A 12,854-nucleotide genomic window follows, 5' to 3' on the forward strand; every position below is an offset into this window, starting at 1 on the left:
ATCACGCAAAGATTCAAATGGGGAGAGAGAGAGAGAGAGAGAGAGAGAGAGAGAGAGAGAGAGAGAGAGAGAGAGAGAGAGAGACAGACAGACAGACAGACAGACAGACAGACAGACAGACAATGTCAATCGTGTGTATTCATTGCACTATCTGCGCAATACTGATCTGACACCAGTAGTGTACTGTAGTGATCATGATCATTAAGTTATCTTTATTTATATTTGGCCACAACCCACGACTTTCACAGCCCTTGCTAGGCAACCCAGCCTGGCTGAGATATGCTCTCAAGAAGCCCACTTTTCTAGTACCAATTAATTCGATTGCAAAGTTACAATGTTACAAAGTTTTGTTTTTCTAGTAAGCCCACAGTAGGTCTATATCGTTCATAAACAGTGCTTATTTTTTTAATTGTTCTTATGTCACAGTCCCTTTGACAATGTAAACGTATGTTTCCCAGAGAGAGCGAGAGAGAGAGCGAGAGAGAGAGAGCGAGAGAGCGTGCGTTCTAATCAGCGAGCGACAGAACGAAAGTGGTAAAGATAGAGAGAGGGAGAAGACGAAGAGGGAGGGTGACAGCGCTGCTTAATGAATTCAGCCTGGATGGGAGGGATGTTGTTGCTGTCCTTCGCCGACGTGCTGCATGTAGCCGCGTGTTTGGACACGGTGCTGACTGACTGACTTGTAGGCTCACTGGAGAGGAGAGCACCACACAGCTGCCCAATCAAGCCCAGACCCAGCTCCCTATCCATGCTGTGGACTGAGGATTCCAACAGGAGGAATATTACTGGGAAGGTCGGAGAGGTAGGGAATAACGTTCCGTTGATTATGCATCACTGTTTTTCTTTTTCTTTTCATCTCTCTCTCTCTCTCTCTCTCTCTCTCTCTCTCTCTCTCTCTCTCTCTCTCTCTCTCTCTCGCCCCATGCTGCTGTTTGAGGAAGGTTCATTGACCGCCTTCTGTTCTGTCTTTCTTTGCTATCTCTCTCTGCCTCTGTTCTCATTTTCTGTGCATTTTAAATCACATTTCATTCATTTTCCTGTCTATTTTGTCTTGTTGTTTCAGGAGTTATTTATTTTTGCATCCTCTGTAGATTGATAGGCTATGCCCATGCTCATACAGCACAGAGCACACAACATGCGCAGCCATTTAGTATGGCCACAAGTCAGTTTCAGCTGTCCACACACGTGTGTGTGTGTGTGTGTGTGTGTGTGTGTGTGTGTGTGTGTGTTTCTGCTTTAACCAACGTATTGGGGGCTTTTTAGTTAGGCAATATAAAAACAATACTAACTTGTTATTTTGTAATCTTGTTGTAGTTGAGGATAGAAGTACACTGCACATGAGAGTGAGATGTGATGGACTAGCTACTGCATGTGAGGTCATGGATAAAAACACACACTTTTAACAACCAAGAATAAACTGGGGGCACAACACATCACAAACTTAATTTATGTTTTCTGTCAGGTATCAGGGCAGGGCCTTCTGCCCCCCTCCCAATAAACAACAACAACAAAACACCAACAGCAACAATGCAACAACTTTATTTCTTACGCATTATTTGCATGGTTAGATATCATGTTGATATAGAGCTTGTTCATATGTATATACAGTATACTGTATGTTACACACACACACACACACACACACACACACACACACACACACACACACACACACACACACACACACACACACACACACGTTCTGCTTTTGAGCACCCTTCACCAGCAGCACCAAAACACAGTGCATGACTGTAGAATCCCATGATGAATCTGCCAGTTTATGATACGGTGTAATATTTGTCATCTTCACCTGATATAAAGTAAACACAAGGGTATACTATGATAACCACGGTGCTACTGTGTGTTGATATATCCCTCTACTGAACATATGATTGTTTGTTTTGGGGGTTTCTCTGGGGGTAGAGAAAGATGCAGACGTGCTCATCTTAATTAATATTATGGGGTCATGCTCGAATTTTAACTATGTTTTACATAGCTTTTTGCTTTATTTAGATAGGATATTTGTGAGACAGGAAACTGTGGATAGAGAGGCATTTTGTGACAATGTAGTCGACGTGCTATCTGTTATGTATCTGGTACTGGCACGGCCTTTACACAGCATTTTATGTTGGAGTGCATCATGCATGTCTCTGTATCGTTCCCAGTAAGCTGCTTCCTTGAGAAAGATTCTGGTGCACGAGACAGCCGACATCTCCTGATTAATGTCCAATTGGCATGCTTAATTACGTCTCATCAGGCAATCACCGAATGCAATGGTTATTTACACGTAGACAAAACCCACTTGATTCATAGACTCACGGCTAAATGTTTAAGGATTAATTGTCCAAACCAAAGAAAGACAGAACTGGACTGAGATAGTTAGGAAAAGAGGGGAGGATGGGGAGAAAAAGATTAGGAGGATATGTATATACTGTGTGTGTGTGTGTGTGTGTGTGTGTGTGTGTGTGTGTGTGTGTGTGTGTGTGCGTGCGTGCGTGCGTGCGTGCGTGCGTGGGGAGAGAGAGACAGAGAGTAGGAGAATGGGTAGTAGGAGATGAAAAGAAGGAGAAGGATGGAGAGAGAGAGAGAGAGAGAGAGAGAGAGGGAGACTAAGGGGAGAGAAGATTAGAAGAGCTTCATTCAGCCCCACTTGAATATGCTGCTCACGTTCTGAGACCTGAGAGACCACTAGTGAGATTTAGTATGTGTGTATTTGTGAATAAGTGTGTGTGTGTGTGTGTGTGTGTGTGTGTGTGTGTGTGTGTGTGTGTGTGTGTGTGTGTGTGTGTGTGTGTGTGTGTGTGTGTGTGTGTGTGGATAACATGTGTTTTTATGTGGATAACGTGTGTTTTTATGTGCACATGCACAAGCACAAGCCTGTCATAATGTACAGTACACAGACTGTACCAGTAAGCAACAGCTCCACTTGACATCGTGCTAACATGCCCAGTAAATGGCCAGTTGGTGGTGTGGAAGTGGTGGCGGAGTCATTAGTTACTTTCCAAAGGGCCGATTCCGTACTTTGGCCAACCCTAAAACCAGATTGGAACTTTTCCAGGATCTCGTTGTGATGGAGATAGGGCAGCAGCTGACTGAGAACCGCCTTTTCCGGCCATTTAGACAGGAGAGGGAGTTTGGAAATGGGTCGATAATTACAGAGGATGGTGGGGTCTAGCATTGTCTTCTTAAAAATGGGCAAGATGGAACATTAGCCAGTACAGTGCCAGTAGCCAGGGAACTGTTTAGTATGAGTCTGATTTTTTGTATTTGAAAAGTCTAAATGAAATTCAAACATCCCTGAATTATTCACCACATGAACCCTAACGTCCCTATTCTGAGGCAAACATTTGGTGAAAAAGATTGTAGATCGTGTAGTTTTTCCGAAGATGTTAAGTGTAGAGGGAAACTAGAAAGGCACAATTTTGGGAAATTGCAAGTGTGGTTGCAAAGACGCGAGTCACGGGTTACGGCCGCCGGGACCTGAGGAATCCGCTGGGAGCAACAGTGTCAGTGGCCAAGCCACGTGCAATTCAAATTCGGTGCTGATCGGATCCTGCGTTCGTACTGTATTCGTAGAAGATTAGAAGAGCTTCATTCAGCCCCACTTGGATATGCTGACACCTGACACCTGAGAGACCACTAGTGAGATTTAGTATGTGTGTATTTGTGAATAAGTGTGTGTGTGTGTGTGTGTGTGTGTGTGTGTGTGTGTGTGTGTATGGATAACTTGTGTGTTTTTATGTGTGTTGTGTGCATGCACATGCACAAGCACAAGCCTGTCATAATGTACAGTACACAGACTGTACCAGTAAGCAACAGCTCCACTTGCGGTCGTGCTAACATGCCCAGTAAATGGCCAGTTGGTGGTGTGGAAGTGGTGGCGGAGAGTGGTGGTGGTGGGGGATGGAGATACCGAGAAGCAGTGAAGAATGAAGTTTGTGGCAAAAACATCCTGACGATGATGATGCTGACGAATCTGCTGTTAATCTTTAGCGGTGGCAGACAGCTATCACACAGCCATCCATCACATGGATTAAAGGTATGAGCAATTCCCTGTCCATGCATGGATCTTTGTGATTATGGGGAGTGCACCCACAGAACAGCCCTGAACTCATTCCTTTTCATTAGTTGAGACATTGAGAGATGGACCGACAGACCTGAGGCATACAGTAGGACCTAACCGGTCACATGTACCCACAATGTTCAAACACATCAGTACACATACAGCACGCACACAGACACACACTCCTACCGATTTTGTCCAAACCTCACCCAAATTGGTACACCTCTGTTGTCATGTGATCAATATGTATCTGTCAGATGTTTCAGAGCACAACTGGATCGATCGGCGGGAAACATTGCATGCACACTTTCAATAGGCCAAAGAAGAACCTCCACCCAAAAGTTTTCAAATCGGCTTGTTATAGCACCACCATGAGGCCGATTTTTACAAAACACATTTTTTCCTACTGCTCACACAAATCGGTACACATTATGTCTGGGGTAATGTGATTATGATGTATAGGTTCAAAAGTTCAGTATTTGTAGTGCGCCCCCCATCAACTTTCTCAGAAGAAAGAGAAAAGTAAGAGAACAAAAGAAAAAGACAAATATAGGACAAGACAAAGAAGACTAGTGTAACATGTGTAACACCTGTGTATATAGTGGACTACGACCACTAGCATAATAAGGTATTATTCCTGGACTAGTAATTGGTAAGGTTCGGCTACTGGAGCATTTAAGAGTAACAGTGATGAGACCAGACAGGTACTGTATGTATGATATAATAAAGAAGGGCCGGCTTGTATTTAGGAAAATAGAAATAAAGGGAATGGTACCAAAAACACATAAAACAGACATACAATGGACAACAGTAGAATGAGCTCAGTAACAATGTAACCAGTGGTCACCTCTTGACGCTAGTGATGAAATCACTGTACATTTCTGGAAATCACTGTGGCCAAGCCACGTGCTATTCAAATTCGGTGCTGATCGGATCCTGCTATACTATATGGCGTTTTGATTTGAAGAAATAGGCCCATTCCACAAATTTTGCAAGCCAATTACATTGTCTCGTCACTCCCGAGATCACTTAGAAAGTTAGAAAGGATCGATCCCCCCAAACATCCAGTTTTTGCATTGAGCGGTTACATTTTGCGCATTTGTGGCGCCCCCTCAAAGTGGTAATACTTTTGGCGATTCTTTGAGTACACAGTGTGTCTGTGTGTGCACTGTGGGTCCAGGACACAGCGACGGGGCGCGCGCGGTGTGTGTGTGTGGGGGGGGGGGGGGGTCCCCACGCGACACGGCGGGACGCGCGCGTGCTGTGTGTGTGTGTGTGTATATATATGTGTGTCTGTGTGGGTTTGCGTGTATGTGTTCACTGTGGGTCCACAACGTGGCGACGGGACGCGTGCGGGTGGGGGGGACGCGATGACAGGGATGGAAAGTCACTTTCCATCCCTGATATACTGTCTGTGCACATAACTGCAAACTGCACTTTGGGTGCTCATATCCCCCGACGGGTATGGTCTAGTCTATAAATAAATAACGAAAGAATAAAGTCGCCCAAGTACTATAGTGTACTGTAGTTGCCCTTTCGGGCAACCACACTAAAAAGTAAAAGGCCTAGTATAGACCCCTGGGGTACTCCAGTCAACTAACTATATACGGGTTAAGTGGTTAAACGGACAATGATGGTTATCCAACATTGACCTAATTATTCAGGTAAGTTCAATAATGTTTTAATGAGTTGAGAGAACATTTAAATATATATATATATATACATTAATACAAAAATAAAGCCATTAACAGGAACATTTTCTGTTAATGTACGATATATGAAGCTGTGAATAGACAGAATATACTGCCGCATGTATTGACGCAATTTGGCGGCAGTATATGATTGATAGATAGATAGATACCTTTATTGATCCATCGTGGGCAATTCAGGCGCCAGAGACAGCTCAGCAGTTTAAGTTACAGATACAGGGTATTAGGTGTACTGTTACTGATACATTCATAGTAACAGCACAATAAAGTCAAAGTCAAAATCGATTATTAATGAAAAGTATACAAGCGTGTATACTGTGTACCAGGGGTCGGCAACCTTTTTGACATGAAGTGCCATGTCTTTATTTTCTTGATAGTCAGTGTGCCATAGCGATATTACATTTTATTATGACACCACATTAAAATAAAATATTGTATTCCCATATTCATAACAACCTTATTTTTTTATTCTTTGGAAATATTTTCAGGACATCCTAATGATCATTAGACTCACCTATCTCCCAGACCCCCTCCCCAATCAGAGTTCAGAGTTTGAATGAATGTAGAAGTATGTGCAGGATGTAATTTGCATGTGAGGGGACTCTTAATTTACATTAAAAACATATATTTTATTTTAAAAGAAAAATCCTCTTTCTCATACTTATACCTGTGTGCCAGTGATCACCCTCCCCTGTGCCAATGTTGGCACCTGTGCCTACCCCTGCTGTATACAATCATCCTGCCTGATGCAGAACAAGTAAAACACCATCAATTATTGTAAAAGTGTACAACCGAAAAGAAAATCACTTACCCTCACTTAACCTTTCATAAACGCATACGAACGTATACAAACGTATACACCCTATATAATACAATCATCCTGCCTGATGCAGGACAACAAAGAAAGCATAGTTAAGCATTGTGACATCAGCACAAACCACAGATAACGTTACAGATGACAACAGAGAGGACTACAGTATATGACGATATGATGTTGTATATGATGTAAATAGTACATGATGTTAAATTTGTTTTCCATTTATGTGCTGTTATGTATCTGTACCATAGTGGGTGGTGGTGTTCTACAGTTCCTCGGATGTCCTGACATCCGAGGAAATTGACATCTAATGCACAGATACATTTTTCACATGTCAAGCCCAGTTCCATTTAAAGCTGCAATACAGTATATAACTTTCCTGTTCTATTCAATATAACCACCCTAATGGTCAGAAAAGATGGCCCATGATCTCAAAGACTTTGAGATCACTCAAGGGGATTGTAGGGCATAATACATGGATACATTGTTCAGATTGGTCATCTATTATTATAAGATGATGCTGGTTTGGTGTAATACCTCAAACAGTGGTTTATTTTACTTGACAGTCTCATTGATTGCCAGAGAAGCGGTATCAGCTCTTGGTGAGGGATTTCACAGAAGAAAAGCTTGTTTCAGTGGTTTACAGCTTTGTGAATGAGTCGCTCATACTTCTCGCTCATACTTTTTAGCTCATGTTCACAAGGTAGCACACGAAAAGTCCTAAATTGGGTGATATTTCCCTTTAAGTACAGTGTATAGCGTGGCCTTTCCGTTTGCCTCTGAGTTTTAAACCCAATCCCCCAGTTGCCATGACAGCCGGGCCCTCCATAAATACTCCTGGTATTTGTGAGGCTGCATCCCCAGGAGGGTAGAGAACAGAGAGCGAGGGCCCTATCTGACCACTAGCCTCCAGCAGAACAGAGCTGAGGACAGTTCAACTCAAAATGCTTACATACACTTTGATTGTCTCCTAGAATGCAACATCATAGGCCAGGGTCTATTCAGTTCAGGTACCTTCATAGTCTGTATGGCAAACAGAGTTTTGACACCGGAATAAAACCATTAACCACTTGAACTCCAGCATCCATATTCCGCGATCCATATTCATATGCTTTTTAGCCAAAAGTAGCAGATCCACAAGCTCTCAACATGTCACAATGCAACGTGTTATGAGCATGTAGATTGGCTATTTTTGGCAAAGAGGTGGTGTAGACAGAAAAAAGCGGTACAGAGCAAACTCAGGTCCAGATTACTATGTCTAGAAGGTTTAAGTGGTTTATGAGTAGCTATTGAACGCAGTCAGGGTTTTTATTTATTACTATTATAAATGCAAGGAGTCTGTTTTCTACTGTATTCAAATTCCAAAAGCATTTGGCAGGACTTCAGACACTGCAAATTCTGTTGCTTGCGAGTACAGTATGTTGGCCTCAAGTTGCAAGCTGTGAAAAGAGAAGTGAAACTTGAGATGATTAATTTGTGAGTGATGGAAAGAGTTATCACAGAGAAGATCAAATTTAAAAAAGGATTTGGTGGAAAAAAGTAGTCTTTGTATTGGTATTGTTTGTGTTGGAGCGCCTCAGTGTGGCTGCAGAGTTCATGTGCAACCTCTTCCAGAGAGAGATAGAGACACTAGAAACTCTCTGGAGACACAAAACAAACTTTGTAGACTTAGCCCTTAAAATGTATTTTTGCCATTAAAAAAAAACCACAATTTTTTTCTTAACGGTTATCGATTAATTAATCGTTAAGGCCTAACGGTAATCGGTTAATAAAATGTCTCCATTTGGCCATCCCTAGTGTGGATATTAATAAACGTGTGCGTGCCTGTCACTGTGTATGTGCTGTCACTGCGGTAGCAGTGACAGTGTGACCCCCCACTGTTTTTCTGTAAATATACGTTTACTGCTCCTAGTATTGATAATGATTTATTTTATAGTATTCTATGTCTTTATATGTCTTGATGAATTGAATACATAGGACCACAATGGAAACAAGCCGCCAGGGCTTTTTGTGTTATCCTTTTAGCATTATTATATAACCGTACCTCTGTACTTTTTGCAAACTGTTAATAAAGTATCATGGCAACAGTCCTTTAATGGGCATGGCCCAGTTGTTTTGCTAAAACATCAGATCTAATCTGCCAAGGGCAATTTTGTTTTGCAATGGCAGATTCGTCTGGAACCAGGCTACTCAAGTTCAGTCTGCTATGTTTTTACCCTTCTGTACTTTTTAACCTGTACAGGAAAACAAACTCCAAAATCGGCCTAGGGTTTAATTACCCTTTAATGGCCACTAAATCAGTGAAATCTGTTCCATTATTAGCAAGTCTTTATTTTTTCGGTACAGTGTGAGCAGGGTATGAGTCTCCCAGACTATTACAAAGTGACTAATGAGCTGTTGCAGGTGCTAATTAGTCTGAACAGAGTAGAGGGACCTGCCATAGAGTTCAAGTGATTTAGGTGATTCAACCGTTGCGCTCCACGGCAACAAATGCATCCTTTCTGGGTTTCAAGATGAAAATAATTGAAACGCCATCAGCATGTGCTGCCTACACAGTTCATTTCACAGAAAGCTATGATGACACACACTGTAAGGACCTTTCCAGGGGTCCTGTAGGCCAGGGCATTGGTTCTCAAACCTTTTCATGTCAAGGACCCCCAAATTAATATGTATTTGGCCGCAGACCTGTACAGATTCTTCTTTTTCACGATTTCTTTGAAAATAACAGATTTACAATCTCACGATGTGACACATTGTGGCTTGTGAGCTTTTAGATTGCCAATTTTAATATGTATTAATATGTAATGTATATGCCGTTAAAGTGGTTAAACTGATTTTGATGCTATATTAACACATTTTGCTGGGGACCCCTTGGGGTCCCCGGACCCCACTTTGAGAACCACTGCTGTAGGTTATTATATAATACTGGTATGGAATTTAATTCCTACTGGGGCTTCCCAAGCCATGCAAAAAAGACGTACGTATGTACCCTAACCCTTCTACTGTACTGTGAAATGCTGAATGAATGCATCCACCAAGTGACGCATTTTACAAAGTGAATTCATGAGTGAGTGTACAAAAATAAATGTAACCAAATGGGTCTGTTTTGTTACATTTGTACACTCTCTTACTGTGAGTTACAAAATGATCAATTAACACTAAGATATAGATTGATTGACTGATTAATTGATTAACTCTTTAACTGCCAGAGTTAAAACATTGTCTATAGCTGCCCTTGCCAGCGATTTCAAGCGTTTTTACTAACCTTTGAAAAATCATAGAATTATCCTTCACAATCCACCCGGCGATCGCCTCAAAAGACGTAGGGGGGTCTCGGAGAATCGAGACCCCCCCCCCCCCAGTTGAATGTGGCTTGTGGCCAAAAAGCAACAGAAAGCAGAGCATTTTTTATTTGTATAAATCCTATAATACTAAAGGAAACCAGCTTAATTTTGTTGTGATCACGTGATTTCTGGGTGTACTCTTCTTGGGTGATCCTGGGATCATTCACAGGCTGCGGAAGAGCGCCCTCTATTGTAAACCACTGAAAACACCACATGACGAGAATCTCGTCATTGGCGGTCTGAGCCTTGGAGTGAAATGACGAGAAATCTCATCATTGGCAGTTAATTGATTAATTGATTAATTGATTGTTCATAGCAGAACCACAGGTTTACAGTGTAGAATTTGTATTTGACCCCTGCATTAACACACTTAAATCTACAGTATATACTTTGTTGACCAGGGTCATCCAGGGGTCTCTTCTTCCCTATACACAAAATGTCTTCGGCAAAAATAGCTGCTATTTTCGCTGAATGTTCGCCTATTATGCCCAGAATACGGCCATGTGGCTAGGGTTCATGTGGTTAAACTGGTGAACTTTCACCTCTTGCTTGTTGTCTTTGTCTTCTGAGGCTGACCCTGTTGCTGCCCTTTTGTCACTTGTTTGCACAATGTTTTTTGCTAAGGCAGCATTTTCTCCCATGAGTCTGAAATAGCATCTTTTTTTTCCTTCAGTCGCTATTAGATAGGTTTAGTTTCATAGACATGAATAAAGCCGAGTTCTACATTTAGATGTTAATTTGAAGAAATGTCCATTGAGGGCTATTTTTCGGAACCCAAGAGCACTAGGCTTGAGTTCCCAATGAAGAATTATTTTTGGCATAGTGACTTTCCGGAAGTAAAAATCCCATTCATATTCTGCATATTCAAGACATTTGTAGTCAATTTAAATGCCTGTTTTTTTTTTTGCTTGCGGTCTATACAGAATTCAGTATGTATGTGTAGATAATGTATATAAAATACAGCTTTCTGCAGTCCTGCACATCTGTTGTGTCAAAAAAACTTTGACTGTCAGTGAGCTGCTTGCTGCCCATGTAAATTGTTTCACTGCTGTTATCTTTGCTTCCACACGCTTCCTGAAGAGAGGTCTAAAGCGCAATACATATGACCAAACTTTTATTCGGAAAGGGAGGTGATACAATTACATATTGACAAAATTCCAAGCTTCGGAAGGGCGTCCCAGAACTTTTCCTCGGAACCCATGCACCTCCAGATGTCCTGAGAGTCAAAGAGAAATTTTTCGACGTCGGAAGGAGCATTGCTCTTTAGCCACTGCATCCTGCCTTACAATGAATGACGTTGGTTTGAATTCTCCACATCATTACTACATATGGACTTTTTCGTCCACCTAATTTCATTCACCCCTTCTTTTCTGTCTCATGTCTTCCTCATGTCTTCCTCGTGTCTTCCTCGTGTCTTCCTCTGTCTGTCTGTCTGTCTGTCTGTCTGTCTGTCTGTCTGTCTGTCTGTCTGTCTGTCTGTCTGTCTGTCTGTCTGTCTGTCTGTCTGTCTGTCTGTCTGTCTGTCACTCTGTGTCTCTCTCCTTGGAACATCTTGATATGAGTTCTCTTGTGTGTTTTTTCCCTCCTCTACAGGCTTATCATTGTGGTGAGCTCCAGTGTCCTAATTTGGCAGCGCTACTTTCTTAAAAAAATAAAATAATGGGGGGGTCCGGCGAGAGTGAACGTAGCATATAAACCTCCTGCCTTCCTCGCCTACAGGAACTATCACTACGCTGAATTTACTGTTGATCACATGGAAGCATTAAGTGAAAAACATGTAGCTTCTGATCACTCTTTGGCGCTGTGCGTAAACACAGTAGAGCCTCTTTACAGAGTGGCGTTGGAGGGGTTCTTAACCACATGAACCCTAGAATCCCTATTCTGGGCATGACGTAGTAGGTGAACATTCGGCGAAAATAATAGGCGAATATTCGCCAAAAATAGGTAAACATTCAGCGAAACTAGCCAATGTATAAGCTTGTAGATCTGCGATTTACAGTAGAGTAGAGGTCAAAATGTTTGGGTCATATAGACCTCTGGAGGACCCCCGTCAATGAAGTATATAGGGTTTAAGTAGTAACGGCTCTCAAGCTTGAGATATATTGGCCCATGCCCCTGATCTCTTACTACCGTTTATCTTAAATTGCTTTTTAAAAATCTAAAATTTCCCTTCCCCAGATATTCAGCAGAGTGAAAAAAAGATTATGCTGGGAGTTTATGGGTGATGTGGTATTTAATCTGAAGACGGCTCATCTCATATTGCCCTGGTTTGCTCCCAAAGTGTACTTTACTAGAGATTCGGGCCACTACGCAGCCCTCACATCTAGAGTTCGGGCCACTACTAATTATTATTAGTAACTTTTATTTGAATATTAAAAAATGAGAATGTAGAATAATAAAACGTTTAACATAGCCTATTGATGATATAAACTTTATGTTTTATCAACTGTCATTGACATTTTCAGATTCTTCTTTAAGAAGATTAGTTAACATTCTTTGAAAAGTTACGCTTTTTTTCCATTCCAAGTGGCTATGACTGGCTTCCAAAGTTTGCGGGCCCTGGGTAGACAACCCGGCCTGGTGGAGATTGGCAGAGATCTCTGCTCTGAGGTGGACTGTTCTAGTCAATTGTACGTGGTTCAGGCCTTCAGTAACAGGCCTGAACCACGTACTTGGTTGTCTTGGCTTCAATTTAATATTGCATCAATACAAATGATGTATTGCCAGTGTTAGTGAAGGTTAAAGGAAAGGACTGTATGTGGACTGGTTTATACTGGCTGGCTTCCCCACTTCACCCTGGGGTGTCGATTAGAACACAGGACAGACAACTTCTCTCATTTATGGGTTTTTACTGAAGAGGTTAAAGGTAGGGTAAGTGATTTTCTTTGGTTAAAATAAGTGTTAAATAGCTCTATATTCTG

At 41.8% G+C, this 12,854-nt stretch overlaps 1 protein-coding gene across 2 annotated transcripts in view; it reads left to right on the forward strand.

The window, feature by feature from the left end:
* The first annotated feature begins 570 nt into the window (after positions 1–570).
* The window catches only part of dgkg (diacylglycerol kinase, gamma), a 110,048-nt gene continuing 97,764 nt past the window's right edge, over positions 571–12,854 (forward strand). For both annotated transcript variants that reach the window (XM_080412972.1, XM_080412973.1), the window contains exon 1: positions 571–802. The gene's annotated coding sequence lies outside the window, so the exon portion shown is untranslated. The remainder of the gene's footprint in view (positions 803–12,854) is intronic.

The sequence above is a fragment of the Gymnoscopelus braueri genome, assembly GCF_963280865.1.
Source record: "Gymnoscopelus braueri genome assembly, chromosome: 18".
Taxonomy (NCBI): Eukaryota; Metazoa; Chordata; class Actinopteri; order Myctophiformes; family Myctophidae; genus Gymnoscopelus; species Gymnoscopelus braueri.